The sequence below is a fragment of the Saimiri boliviensis genome, chromosome 18, assembly GCF_048565385.1.
Source record: "Saimiri boliviensis isolate mSaiBol1 chromosome 18, mSaiBol1.pri, whole genome shotgun sequence".
NCBI lineage: Eukaryota > Metazoa > Chordata > Mammalia > Primates > Cebidae > Saimiri > Saimiri boliviensis.
This window is the reverse complement of record NC_133466.1, coordinates 24,968,281-24,984,249: the sequence shown is the minus strand read 5'-3', so window position 1 is coordinate 24,984,249 and position 15,969 is coordinate 24,968,281. Positions and strand designations below refer to the sequence as shown.

The following is a 15,969-nucleotide window of genomic DNA, read 5'->3' as shown; positions in this document are numbered from 1 at the left end:
ATGGATTCACTAGAATCCCAAATGCCAGCATTATGCAATATACTCATTTAACAAACATGCACATGTACCTGAATTGTAATAAAAATTTGTACACCATCAGTCCTCCTTTCCAAAGTTTTATATTAGAAAACCATATCTACTTTTTCTCTGAGGCTAATTTGCATCTACCTACTTGTATTTTCCCCAAGTAATTATGATCCAGAGAAAGAATGAGTTAAATGCTATATTAGTCACATACATTGCAATGATAGAACCAAGAAAGAAAAAATAAATAAAAAATAGAAATTCACACGGGAAAGTTTTAGAATGTCCTCTTAGAAGATGTGGTTTAAGGAGGGCCTTTAAGGACAGTTAAAATACTGACAAGCAAAGCTTCATTTATATAAGTAAAGGATGGGAGTTTGTAGCAAACAAGGATACACAGAAGAGCAGAGAACAAAGGTTAGGTCAAAGCAATAGGATAGAAACACACTTTTTTTTTTTCATATTGTTTCGTGATTCAAATTCTGTAACTGCTTAAAAGTCTGGGACATGTGTGCATTATGCAGAGTGAGAAGGAAAAGTCAGAGTCAGCAAAAAGAAGGCCAAGATAACCTGCTGTGACAAGCAAAGCAAATGAGAAGCTTGTTTGACAAAAATAGATTCTACGATCCAGTGCCCGTTCCTGATGTTGACAGAGGCAGAGTAGATGTGCATAATATGGAGCATTTATCAAGGTGATGTCAAAAGATGGTGCTTCCCACCTGGGAACTTCGTTTAGGATTATGACTTACAAAGGGCAAAGGAAGTCATGAATGCAGAGATTATTGAAAAAAAAAATCTATTAAAAGTTTTTTAATTATTTAAATTTGGAATGCAAATTGAAATACTATCTTAAAAAGACATTGTTTTGAAGTTTTATATCATGTTTGTAAGAAGAAATTGAGGTAAAAAGTGTCCTTCAGTTGCATCAGGCTATGACAAGTCATGACTGTATTAACTCTGTAGTTTACCATAAAAGTCTAGTTATATGGTTGTTAAGGGCATTGCAAATTATGTATTAATATTTAATTCCCTTTTTAAATATTTGTGTGGTATCTTATACTATTTCCATATGTGATGGCTACAATTTTCAATCCATAAACCTGAGTGCTCAATAAATAACACTTTATTTGCTGTAACTCAATTTTATTTCTGATCTGATGTTGTTTTTCCTCAGTGACTTTTATTTTTTCTTCTATCCCCAAGATCATTCCATGGTTCCAGTATCTTTAGTTAATGTCAAGGTATTGGGGGCGGGGGGCACTGTGTGCACATCAGCAATTTTCTTCACAGGCAACTCATTCTTTACCACATGGCTGCTTCAGTTCTATCAACCCTCTTCAGCTTCCATGCCTTGACTAAGGCCCAGGAACTTTTCCGCCTTCCTCAATCTCAACCTCTCTCTCCCTCTCTCCCTCTCTCCCTCTCTCTCCCTCTCTGTCTCTGTCTCTCTTTCTTTCTTTTTCTCTGTTTTTCTCTCTTTTTCTCCTGCAAGAAAGGATCTCCCTCTGTTGCCCTGGCTGGAGCGCAGTGGTGGGAACACAGATCTCTGGAGCCTCAATCTCCTGGGCTCAAACTTCTCCTGCCTCAGCCTCCTGAGTAGCTGGGACCCCAGGTACATGCCACCATGCACAGGTAATTTTTAAAATGTTTTGTAGAGACAGGGTCTCATTATGTTGCCCAGGCTAGTCTCAAATTCCTAGGCTCAAGTGATACTTCCACCTCAGCCTCCCAAAGTGCTAGGATTATAGGTGGGAGCCACCATGCCCAGCCTCCAGTAATTTTTTTAAAGGCTGTCTTCAATTCTTCTTGGTAGAATCACCATACAGCCAGTTCTCTTTACGATTCATTTATTTTACTCCCTCCACAGAGACACTAGGAAAGAGAAGATCATCTCTACTCAGGATTTACCATCCTCTGTCTCATTTCATTTTATTGCTAAGGTTATTTCTTTTATAAGTCTCTGTGTTAGTCAATTTCTGTTACTATAAAGAAACATCCAAGACTGAGCAATTCATAAAGAAAAGAAGTTTGTTTAGCTCATGCTTCTGCAGACTGTTAGGAAGCATAGTGCTGGCATCTGTTGCTGGTGAGTCCTCAGGAAGCTTACAATCATGGTGGAAGCAAAAGTGGGAGCAGGCACATCACATGGCAAGAGATAGGGAGGGTAGGTACCAGGCTATTTTAAATGACTAACTCTCATGTGAAGGTGTGTGAATTCACAGTGAGAACTCACTCATTACTAGGGGAAGAGCCCCAAGCCACTCGAAGTCTCTGCCTTCATGATCCATCTCCATTGGGCCTCACCTCCAACACAGGGAATCACATTTCAACATGAGATTTGGAGAGGACACACATTGAAACCATATTAGTCTGTAAGAAAATTGTGCCTTCAAAATGCTCAAGCTAGCTCCTTCTCAATCCCTTTCCTGTGGAAACTCACCTGCTGAGTATTATGAGTCAGTGACTTTGGAGCTAGGAAGAAACCAACATGTTTTACAAGACTGACACCAACAAAGCTCTTCAAATTTTCAAATTAGTTGAAGACAAGAAGATTTAGCAAATAAGTTAGTGAATTACTGTAACCTCTTGAATAAATTAGGAATAGAAAATAACAATTTGACTAACATCTAATTCAAAGAAGGCCTTTTTGGGTTAAACAAATTTGAGGACTTTTGAGGTTTCTTGATCTGAATGTCCGTATCTCTTTACTGACTTAGAAAGTTTTCAGCAATTTTTTAATTAAATCAGTTTTCTATGCCTTTTAAAATCTATTTTCCTTCTGGAAATCCATTAATACAAATTTTTCTTTGCATTTCATAAATCTTGTAGACTTCTTGATTTTTTTTCATTTTTATATTTATTTTCTCTAAGTGTATAATTTCAAATGAGCTATCTTCAAGTTCAGAAATTATTTCTTCTGCTTGATCAAGTCTGCTGTTAAAGCTCTCTAATATATTTAAAACTTTTCATTTATTGGAGTCTTCAGCTGCAGGATTTCTGCTTGATTCTTCTTTCATGATATCTATTCCTTTGATGAATTTCATGTTCATATCATGAAGTGCCTTCCTAGAAATTATCTGTATTTTCTTGGGTGTCCTTGAGTTTCCTAAAGATCATTATTTTGAATTCCTTTTATGGTAATTTGTTGATTTCCTTTTTATTGGGATCTAATGCTATAGAACTATTATCTGCCTTTTGTTGTATCATATTTCCTTGTTTTTTTTTTTTTATGTTTCTGTGTTTCTATGTTGATGTCTATGCATCTGATAGAACAATCACCTCTTTCAGATTTTCTAGAGTGGTTTTGTAGTGAAATACTTTCATCTATGGCTGAGTCTTAGAGCACCATTTGGGAAAGGTATGATGACTCTGTTTTCAGCAGCAGGGGTAGTCTCTCAGATTCCTTAGCTGCATTCAACATTAGTAACTGTAAGTGTCTCAGTGGACTATGTGGTAGAAATTTGTGGTAATAGCATTGGTGGCAAAGATTGTAAATATTTTTAGGAGTATGAGATTTTGGGGTTTCCTGTACCTCCACTCACATTCCTCATAATGGAGAGATGTAGATGGGGATAGTTCTCTTAGTATCACATCTAATACATCCTACAAGCAGCTGCCATGGTCCTAGTTCTGGGTGCAGGTACTCAGAATGGCTGTGGAGCTAGGTCTCTAGGCTTAGGGTTTTGTGAATCCATTGTGGCACCTAAATCTTAGGGTGCAGGTTTACCTTCTCTGTCAGAGTTGAATGTAGGTTGCTGATGGCACAAGGATCTGGCTCTGATGCAGCCCATAGCAGCTCAGGTCTAGGGGATATAGTTGTAGCTGTGATTATACCACTGGATGGCAGAGCACATACCAGGCCTGACTCTAGAAGAAACAGAGTTCTGTGGGGTTAAGCCAGGAGTGCAGGGTACAGTCATAATCCAGGAGCCTGAGATAATAGGGTTCAGTGGCAGCTTGGTACCTGCAAATGAGACACCATGTAGTGGTGAATCTAGATCTGAGGATGGTGGGGCTCAGCAGCATCCCAAACTATTGAAGCTAGGTGCAGCAGCAGCAAGTGCTCTAAACACGACTGAGCAAGGCTGTTGTTTGAGCCTGGTGAGGGAAGGCAAGAAGCAGCACAGCAATGATTTCACTCCATCCTGGGGAATGGGAGTCATTGCTGTTCTGCTTCTTGACTCCAGAGGGTGTCTCAGAAGCTCAGACACCAGGGGGCAAGTGCATTTGCTTAGCTTAGCCGAGGTATTAATTATCCAGGTCCACTGTGCCACTTGATCTCAGGTCTGGGAAGTGTGACTATTCTTGGTGGTCCAGGCCTAGAAATGTATTTTCAGCCTGGCTCCCTATAATGTCAGCTGTATAAAACTTAGGAATTCCTAAGCAATGAGTAAGGCAGAAGCATGGAATTCAACATTATTTCATCTTGCCGTCCAATTTTTTTTAAATAGTCCCGTCTTTATGTTCCATATATAGTATATAAATAGAATACGTTTAGCAATATCACTATTGGCATAGTACAAGACAGAATATAATTCTGGAAGACTTTTATTCTTGTGTTTCCTTGCAGAATTTCATAGCTAAAATCCATGGCTTGGGCAAATCTCATAAATCCTTTATCTTCAGTACTGAAAATGCTGAGCAGTTTATGGCAATAATTTTCACATATTCTTACTGAAATATTTAGTCTCCATAAATTCAGAACTGTAAGAAATTAATTTGTATGGAGTGTATTGTTTTCAGCTTTAATTAAATGTGCTTTGTTAGGACATTCTGCTTATTAATTTATTTTCACAAGCTGTAAAATTTAACAAGACTTTTCCTTGAAAGATTCCTGTCCGAATTGCTATCCTAATTGAAATTAAATAATTAAAACTCAACATATTTTAAAATGGTTTAATGCTATAAGTGCTATTCCCTTACTCACTCTAATTACTTAAGGTTCTTATCCACTCTATAAACAATTTTACAGTAATCATTAATTATTTAAGTATTTTAGCTTTGAAATAACATCTATACATATCAACTTACTGATGAATTTTCAACATAGAAAACATTTAAGGGAATATTTCACATTATTACATCTAGACTGTTCTATTCATTTATAATGCATATTCAGACATCAAAAATAAAATCAAATAACATAACTTTCTGCATTTCTGAAATTGGATATGATGATAATCCATGAGGTCAAATGCTTGTTGATCGTATTATTGATTGAAAATTTTTAATAAAGTGACATGGTGGTAGGCATTCCCTACTTGACTATCACAATAGCTGAAGCCAAAGCCAAGGGTGAGGAAATATTTGTGGTCAATCACCAAGACCAAAGTTGAACTTTGGCATATGCAGAAGAAGCAGCATACAAAATGAAAGTAGAGACCATCACCAAACATTGTTTCAAACTTGCCAGGCATTGGCCAGGCTATCTGGACATTGTAGAGAAGGTATGACTTTTACAGTTTGTTTGAAACAAATGCATATACACACAGAGAGGAATTCTTAATGTTATTCACTCAAGGTAGCCAACATTATTACTATTTATTTTCTTGTAAAGCCACAAAAATTTGCAAATAACATCTGCCTTCTTTTACTAATTCAGTTTTAAGAGACTACAATGTCTTCAAACTGCCAGAGACTTTTCAATATAATTTTTTCATGTTTTTATTGACAGCTTTTTATTTTTTCAGTTATTAAAGTCCACTGGCTCACATCAACTGAACTACTGAAACAGATGCCTGAAGAGTGCAACTCCGATCTGCCCACAGATATTCACCATGGACATGTAGGGAAATCCAAAACTTTTAGTTTTTAGGTTTCCAGAGAGATGATAGAAAGTGTGAATCTATGTGACTTAAAGGGTCTTGAATATATCTTGGAAATATACTTGTATTATATGATTTGTGTACCTCAGTACATTTATTTACTTTTATTTATTTATTTATTTTTGAGACAGAGTCTCACTCTGTCACCTAGGCTGGAGTTCAGTGGCAAGATCTCAGCTCATTGCAACCTCCACCTCCCAGGTTCAAGCAATTCTCCTGCCTCAGCCTTCTGAGTAGCTGGGATTACGGGTGCCCGCTGCCACATCCGGCTGATTTGTGTATTTTAACAGAGACAGGGTTTCATCATACTGGCCAGGCTGGTCCTGAACTCCTGACCTCGTGATCTGCCCCACTTGGCCTCCCAGAGTGTTGGGATTACACTGCACCTGGCTGATGCTTTTAAAGTTAAATAGCCATTCTTGGCACTAGCACTAGTCTTTCCTAAAATTAACTCCATTTTATACCCATGTGTCTCTGCAACAGGCAGCATTTCTATTGACATCAAAGCAGGTTTTAGATGTTGATGCATTCTGAAGTTGAAGACAGTGACTGGAGACACTGGGGGTGGTGGTGGGGTGTTCAATAGAAATCTATTCTTTAGGTTTCACCATAAACATATTTTATTTCAAGTACGGTCAATACTTAAAGCAAAGAGAGAAAAATTCTCAGAGTATGCTACATCTTAAACTATTTGAACCACAAAAGTGAACATTCAGGAAATAGATCTATTTAAGTGTTTTGTCAATACCAGCTTTAGTATTGCCACTGGGCTTTATAAAATTTTTAAGACAGATTTCTTCCTTTTCTAAAGAAGCTTTGGAGCTAAATTTAAGTTATTATCAATTTGAGGACTGGATTATTTTTTAAGGTCTGACTTATCATTTGAAAAGAGTTAAAGAATTTTAACTTACTCTGCTCTCCCAAGAATACTCATGGAGATTTTCTCATTCTTCCTTCCATATCCCATGCAAGGTATATCCATTGTGTCTTATTACTGACCAGAACTCTTCCTGCATTGCCTTAATCTTATTTCCTTTGGCATAGAGCAGCCCTAAAAAGGATATGGGAGGAAAAAAAAATTCATGAGTTTTTACAAAATGAACCCACGGGTTTGTTTTAAAAACAAACACTAAATGTTGTTTCAGGAAAGTCTTGCCATTTTAGCAGAAGCTGTAAAGGGAAAACATTTTCAACATCACTCTCACATATGGGGTTAATAGCAGCCTATACAAACATAATCTTTCTTATTTTCTTTTTAAGGAAAAAGAAGATATATATGCTGATATGCATCATATATAAACACACATAGGTACAAATTATGAGTTCTTGTTTAAAATCACTTAACAAAAAGATGAAACACAAACACTGACCAAATATAAATGGATTAAATCAGAGTTTAGAAAAATAGTTCCCAGGGATTTCAAGGCCCCAAAAAGTAGTCATCTTAACCATACCAAAACCAAAATTAACTTCACACTGGTCAATTGATTTTCTTTGCAAATTGGAGTGAAATAAATGACAAAGAAAATTACTTTGAAAGTAGGTCATATTTGGGAGTCTTACAGGCAGTTTTGTCACATAGCTATATATTTTATAAACTACAAATGCATTTTATTAGAAAATAAAATCTTAAAATGGAGAATAAAATACTCAGTTACCAGTTCTAATTTTTGCAATAGCCATAAGCAGGAGTTTGGCACTTTTCTTGAAACAGATATATTATTCTGGAACTTTGCATCCTGTATCTTACTGAGTCTACATCATAATAGTCAAGTATCTTCTCATCCAAGAAATGTTGTCTTATTCTGAATCTCTTCTTCTATGTTTCCCTACTACTCAGTATGTACCTTCATTATTGTATTTCTCCACCTAAATATTTGGTTTAACTCTGTTTTTTTTTTCCCCGCTACACTGCTACCATTTTGAAGGCATATGTTATATCTTCTCCTTTTTTATATTGCCAGTGCATGACCCTTAGCAGTGTCTTATTCAATATTTGTTGAGAATGCATGAGGGGAAAAATTTGAGAAAGACAAGGAGTATAGGAATAACTATTGATTGTATGCCTACCATAAACCTAGTCCTGTGTTAGACATGTAAGCATTTTACTTATTTTTTTTTCATATCAACACAAGAAGGTGGCTATTTTAAAGACAAAGTTGCCCAAGTTTAAAAAGACTATCATGCTCTTATCTTCACAACTGAAAATTAATGGAGTTTGAAATTTAAATTCAGCAATACTTGATTACAAAAGTCACTGTTCTCTTTCCTGAATTCTGTTGCCTCCAAGAAATAGAAGTCAACTTTAGAAAGTAGGTAAGAAAATTCAAACTGAGTAAGGTTCTATGGAGACTACTAAGCAACAGCTTTATATCCTTAATCCTCATTTATCCTAGTATCATCAAACACCACATTTTGATGTAGGAAATATCTGACTCAAACTTGGGATTCCCTCCTCTTTGAGAGTTTATCAGAAGTCCATTCTTCTACCAGTTTTAAATGAACTTCAAGTGCAGAAGATTGACTAATCAAAGTAGTCATTTCATGGTAGATGTATTAGTCTGTTTTCATGTTGCTATAAAGAACTACCTGAGACTGGGTAATTTATAAAGAAAAGAGGTTTAATTGATTCACAGTTGCACAGGCTGTACAGGAAGCATGACTGGGGAAGCCTCAGGAAACTTACAATCACGGCAGAAGGAGAAGAAGAAAAAAGCACATCTTACACAGCTGGAGAAGGAAGAGAGCAAAGGAGGAAGTGCTACACACTTTTAAACAGCCAGATCTCATGAGAACTCACTATCAAGGGAACAGCCAAGGGGAAATCCAAACCCATGATCCAAACACCTCCCAACAGGCCCCTCCTCCAACATGAAAGATTCAAATTTGGCATGAGACTTGGGCAGAGACACAGAGCCAAACCACATCTATTCATTATCAGCATTAACCCATGGAAATTCACACCTGCTTTATTTGTTCATTTGTCCTGGTCCATTTGTGTTGCCGTAAAGGAGTACCTGAAGATAAGTTTTATATATATATATGAATTCATAAATCTATGTATGAATTCATAAATTCATAAATGAATTCATTTATGTATGTATGTAAATTAAGTATGTAATATATAAAAATTATATCTTTATTACATATTTATGTAATAGATATATTTATATCTTTATTATATATATTTATATATATTATATATTACATACATATTTATGTAATAAAGATATAATTTTTATATATTTATTACCTACATAATTTACATACATACATAAATTACCCATCTTTAGATATTCCTCTACAGCAACACAAATGATATATATATATATATGAAGGTTATTTGGCTCATATTTCTGCAGGCTCTACAAGCATGGTGTGCTTCTGGGGAAGGCATCAGGCTACTTCCAGGCAGAAGAAGAAAGGGAGCCAGCATGTGCAGAGATCACAAGGTAAGAGAGGGAGCAAGAGAGAGAGAGGAGAGGAAGGTCCCAGACTCTTTTTAACAACCAGCTCTCACAGGAACTAACAGAGTGAGAACTCATCCACTTCCCCCAGGGAAGGCATTAATCTATTCATGAGGGATCTGTCCCTGTGACCCAAACTCTTCCCAGTTAGGCCCCACCTTCAACACTGAAGGTCAAATTTCATTACGAGATTTAAAGGGTCAAAGATCCAAATTATAGCACCATTATATTCCCAAAGTCTATGCTCTCCCCTCTACAACAGACAAACGTTCTAGTGGATTTAATATGGTCTTGTTTGTATATGTTCTTTCAAAATGCATGTATTGATTGCATGTAAATTTTTAGTTTGTATAAATTGGTTTATAATATATCTGTCCTTTTTATTTTGTATGAATACTACATTTTGAAAATACATCTATGTTGATGTTTATATATGTAATACATTGCTCCATAGTATATATCTAATTTTCTACCAGAACCACCTGGAAATATGCATTCTCACTCCTTCACCTATCCTGTTTTTCAAAGCATATGAAAATCAAATAAGTGAGAAAGAATATCAATTCAGTGTCACCTAATCCTTCACTATAGAGAATAAAGTGAGTTCTATATACAATATTAATAAAGTACTATGAGTGTGCTTACATTACACATGCTCAGAGCATTCATATATGTATATTTAGGGTTATTACAGGGATTTTACTTGATATGCAGCAGCCTGCAGTAGAGAAACCATTTAAAAAATCTTGGAGAATAAATAATAAGAACTAGAGATGGGTTATAGAGCAGTAACAATGATTAAAACAAGAATTTGGGTTTCTTTTTAATCACTGCCAAATAGTAAACCTTTTCTTTGGAAACAAGAAAGTATTATTCTTTAAACAATTTTATATATCCTCTTTTATAAACTCCTTAATTTCTTCCTTCTTTAAAAACTAAGTTTATGGAGCTTGAACTACAGTACGATCATTTTAATTTAATTTTGTTAAGGATCCAGCAGGTTTGTGGTTATTATCTCCATTTTATTGATAAAGAAACTGAGATGCTAAGAATGTAAAAAAGTCATGGAGCTAATGCAGGGGAGGAATCAATTCAAACCTAGGTTTAGATGAACACAGGCTTTAGTCAGAAATATTTTGTTCCAATCCTAAAACTCTGCTACTTATCAATTCTCTGACACTTGGAAAGTTACCTACATTCTCTGTGCCTTGGTTCCTAATCCCTCCAGTGAAAGTTACTGATGCCTATTTAAAGAATTGCTGTGAGTGTTAGAGGGAGTACATAACTGGCATTTGTTTATTTATTAATTTATTCTTACTAAGCCCACATTATTTTAGGACAGAAACAGGATTTGAACTCATGCTTTGTGGGTATGAATTCAGTATTTGTTCCAGGAGACCAGTTACATCCTTAACTAATTAACATACAATATTCTTATATCCAAAGCATCTGATGTCTAAATTACACTTTGTATCTTTGTCTTACTCTCTCTTCTCAATGCCTATTGGCCATAGTAGTCCTCCTATACTACAAGAGTAATCTTCCTTCTGGCCCTGTGACTTGATCATGTTACTAATTTTAGCAGAAAAATACCACATTTAAATCCCTTCACAATCTGACCTGTGACTGCTTTTGAAGCTCATCTGCTTCTACTGCTTGGGCTCTGGCTTGGGGCAGGTCTGGTTTTTAATCCCATATTCCCTTTGACTCATGAATTCACTTACTCCCATATGAAAATGCATCTGCATCTTTGTTTCACATTTTTACCTTTCTTTAAGGCCCATGAAGCCTTTTTTTCTTCCCCCAACACAAACACAGCTTCTTTGAATCTTTACACTTTTTTTTTTCAGTGTCACTCTGTTGTCCAGGCTGGAGTGCAGTGGTGCAATCATGGCTCACTGCAGCCTTGACCTCCTGGGCTCAAGCAATCCTCCCACCTCAGCCTCCCATGTAACTAGGCCAACAGGCATGTGCCGTCACACCTGGTTATTTATTTATTTATTTATTTTTATTTTTATTTTTGTACAGAGGGAATCTCACTTTGTTGCCCAGGCTGGACTTGAACTCCTGGGCTCAAGCAATCCTCCTACTTCAGACACCCACAGTGCTGGGATTACAGGCATAAGCTACTGCATCCAGTAAATCTTTGAACTTAGAACAAAGTTTGCTTGCTCCTCTTCTCCTTCTCCTATGACATTTACAAAAAAAACTTCAAATTATAGACATTTGTATTCTTAACTCATTCTTTCTATTTAACTAAAGCTTCTTTAAAACAATTTTTTTACTCATTTCTTGTCAGCTGTTACACTTAATGCATGAGACTTTATATATTGTTGGTACTTAGTAAATACTAAATGAATATAACTAAATTAAAAGCTTGAAGGTTTTTAATTCTGGGTTCCAAGACCTGTGTTTCTTAAATACTTTAGGCTTCCAGGTAACTTATACAAAAGAAAAATAAATTATCAAGAAGACAAAGAACAATTGATAAATAAAAGAGTTAAACTTTCAGAAAGCAGTGACAGCATTCATTTTACTCACAAGCCAAGACAGCTCAACAACACAATTAAAAGCTACTGAAGTAAGTTGGGATCCTTGGTGAAACAACATTGCATAATATCTCACAGTGGCTTTAAGTCACCACAGAGCAGTGGGTGAAAGCATTTTCCACTTGGAATCTAAGGCAACTTAAAAGGATTATTGATTTTTCCCTCTACTTATAAATGAGACTCACATATTAGGAATGAAAGCTGCAGACCCAACATAATGACCTTTCTACTTGGCTTCTTTTTCCTAACATAAACAGAATCACTTTTAGTGGTTAAGAGGATATTAAGCAGTCAATCTTGTAAGTGTCTGTGTGTGTGTGTGTGTGTGTGTGTGTGTGTGTGTGACTGCCTGTACCTTGAGAGCAAAAATTAGGAACAACATTTTTAATTTAAAAAATTTTGGTTCTATTCACTTTGTATTAGAAATCTCAACTTCTAATTGTATGTTTTGTCTTCCTGCTCTGGTGTTGAAAAGTCTTGTGTTTGCTTTATGCCTCATCACAAATACACAAGTTCAGCTGGAAACAGTTGCTTTATTGAAGACATAAGACCTGGCTTGACCTTGTGTAAGATGTAAGATTTAAAATAAACTTATCATTTCCTGATGCATTATCATAAGAAGAAAGATTCTAAAATATAAAACAGTGGGAAGCACATATTAAAACTGCCCCAAAACAAAAGCTGTGGGGTTAACAAAGTCATTAAAATCAGATTTTGTTTTGTATCTGTCAGATTTCGATTTCATGATTTAATTAGGGATTTTTCTGAAAACAAGTTGAGGCTTGATGGATTTCCTGCTCTTTGTTGCTAGTTCCTTTCTCAGAGATTTTAAATGACTGTATTTTCTCCAGCTTCCCACTCTTTTGAGTGAACTCTGAATTATTTCTGTGTTTATTTTGGGATTTTCTTTCTTGGCTATTCAATGACATCTACTCTTTTAATGATAGAAAAGTAATGATCTTGGGTGATCATCTGCAACTACTTCACTGTAAGCAAGCAGAAACATTTTTGTGATTTGAAGGGTACCAAGTAAATTATTTCTCTAAATCTGTTACCTCTAACACAAACACACACCACACACATGCACACACACACACTACCAGTTGTTATATCTGATGTTCTCCCATTGAAGGGCTCCCATCAGTTCATTCTAACAAACACATGTTTCGCATACTGTGTGAGAGTAATCGCTTTAGATACTGAAATCACAAAAATATCTGCAATTTACCCAGCACTAACTATGCATCAAGCATAGAACTAAGTGTTCTGTATATATTATCTCATTTCATCCTCACATCATCACAATGAGGTAAATATTAGAACCCTCGATTTCCATAGGAAGAAGGTGAGGACCAGAGAAGTGACTTGGCCGAGGTCAGGAGCCTTCAAGTGCTAAAATGAGCAGGGTTTTCTGATTTCAAAGATTGAGCTCTACCTGAAACTGCTTCTGTCAATGAGGAAGTCTCTGTCAAGAGGTTGATAGCCAGAGATAAAATGGAAGTATTTCTTAAGAGTTTGAAAAGAGCCTTCAATTCTGGCAAGAATCCCATTTTTACAGATAAGAAAACAGGTTCAAGGGATTTTCAAACTTTCTCTGGTTCATAAACCTAGTGTGTCAGTTACCAATTTGTAATGTCTCAGCTTCAAATCTATGCTCCATTGCCTGGTATTCAGGACAGAAATAAACTCTGGGTATTAGTTTTCTATTATTTCCATAACAAAGCACTACAAGCAGGACACCTTAAACAACAGAAATAGTTAGAAGTCTGAGATCAAGGTTTTGGCAGGTGTAGTTTAATTCTGAGGCCTCTCTCCTTGGCTTGCAGAGGGCTCTTCTTCATGTGTCCTTACATGGTCTGTCTGTACATGTCTGTGTCCTAATTTCTTCTTATAAGGACATTAGTCATATTGGATCAGCTGCCATCCTAATGAACTCAGTTAGCCTCAATTACCTGTTTAAAGATCTTATCTCCAAACACAGTGCCATCCTGAGGCACTAGGGGTTGAAACTTGTGCATGCAAATATTGGGAGACACAATTCAGCCATAACACCCTGTAAATTTTTCCTTTTACAGCTGCATAGTGTTAACCTTTGTCAGTAGAAGGTGCTAAAGGCACACTGGTAGAGAAGGGTTTTCTCTTCCTGGTTCCAGTATGCTGCACTATACAAGCCCCTGAAGCATATGCAGCAAAGCCTCTGCAGAACCCGGCTTCTGTAGTATGTGTGGCTCCTGTAGCACATGGCTCCAGCAACACCTACCAGAGAACAGCACATGGCAGTTGCTCATGGACAGCTGCTACCAGCTTCCTCTTAATAAGACTTTGTAGTAAAGGGTCCCCATCATGGGACCTACCATGAGCAGCTTCTCCAGATGCCCTCTTGGGTGGCTGCACAACAAAATCCTGCTTGCCAGCCCAGCACTGTCCCATCCATGGCTTCTCTAGACTGCCTTGGGGCAGCTTCAGAGTGAGTTCCAAAGTGCAGCAGCTTTCCAGAGCAGCTTCCCCCAGCAGCTCAGAGAGGGGCTTCCCAGTGAATGCCGCCAACGCAGCTCCCTGGATAACTTGCCCTGGAACTTTTCTGGAATCCCCCTTGGGTGCCCTTGCAGTCTTGTGAACATCTCTGCCACACAGTGAGCTACTGCTGCACTGTCTCCAGTGCGGTCCAGACTATCTCAGGATGGGACGGGGCATCTAGATTTGATTTTTTTTAATTCCTCGGATTTTTTTTTTCATACCTAGGGTGTAGTGGGCATTTCCTATACCTACTATTCTTCTATTTTTTGTAAAGTGCTTTTACTTCTAGTCAATCTCTTGTTAGTCCAAAACCCCGTTAATAATTATTTATATTAATTGTTTCTTTTTAAAATTATCTTTAAATTTAAAAAAAAATCTTCCTGGTTTCTATCAATTAGACCCTGACTAACACAACCAGTAAGTGGTAAACCCAGTACCCAGATAATTCTATAAAAGAAGGAAAATGCATAGGTGTTATAAAGGTTGAAAAGGTAAATGTAAATCTGTCATTCTTTCCACAAGATAAGATCATCTATCTAAAAAAGCCAGCAGAATGGAGATGATGACCATAGACGACAGAAAAACAATGGAAAAGAAATTAACAATAAAATTTAAACTGCAGGTCCTTACATAAAGTAACAATGATAAATAGCTACAAACTTGGGACTGTAATTAATTTGTCTCTCTGCCAAAATTCTAAAAAGTGTAGAATTTAAGAAAATAAAAGCCTATAGGAATGAATGACATCAGCTAGGGAGTTTTATAAGCAGAGGAAAGAGGGCTGATTACAAAGAGAAACATAGTAGAGATAGAATAGCCAGCAAAGAGACTGACAAGGAAGGAACAAGAAAAAATATGGGCATATAATACAGAATCCTTGTAAAAAGGAATCGGAGAAACTGTGACCTGTGAGCCAAATCTGACTGTCCTCTCACCCACACCCTCCAACCTTCCATCCCACCTGTGTTTGGAGAGCCCCTGAGCTAAATGCTGAAACATTTAGCTGTCTTATGCTAAAACAGAAAAGCTGAATAGTTTGCAACAGAGACTGTTCGGCAACCAGTCTAAAATATTACCACTTGGCACTTCACAGGAAAAGTGTAATGATCCTGCTAAAGAAATGTGTCAAATACTGTTGTGAGGCAGAGTAAAATGAGGACAAAAATATGACCATTTGTTTGCTCGAATTCTGTGTCCTCTGAATGTGAATTTCACATCCCTAAATCTCAGCTCAGATATGTAAAAATCTAACCTTTTTCTTCTCAAAATTGAACTTTACCAACTCTTGAACTCTCATTCTCTAAAATTCAGGATTTAACCAGTCTCACTTCATATACTTATCCTACCTAGGGATAATCTAAATTCCAAGCAGCTTACTTATCCCTCTAAAATTGAGGAGAAGGCCAGCCTGCTCTACAACAATCCTCCATCATCTACTGACCTCTGTCAAAACACACAGTCCTCACCAATTTTTGATGGTTGGCATTTATCTCTGGTATATTCTACCCTTTGATCACCAGTTTGGTGCCAGCCATATGCTACCTCCATTACACCAATTATGCCAGAAGAAGTCTTCCAGCTTATTCA

General features: G+C 36.7%; 1 long non-coding RNA gene across 1 annotated transcript in view; it reads right to left on the bottom strand.

Annotated features, from left to right (window-relative positions):
• LOC141581991 (uncharacterized) overlaps positions 1-15,969 on the bottom strand; it is a 223,491-nt gene that overhangs the window by 40,929 nt on the left and 166,593 nt on the right. Inside the window, exon 2 of the long non-coding RNA XR_012514835.1 lies at positions 6,761-6,900. This is a non-coding gene — a long non-coding RNA (uncharacterized LOC141581991). The remainder of the gene's footprint in view (positions 1-6,760; positions 6,901-15,969) is intronic.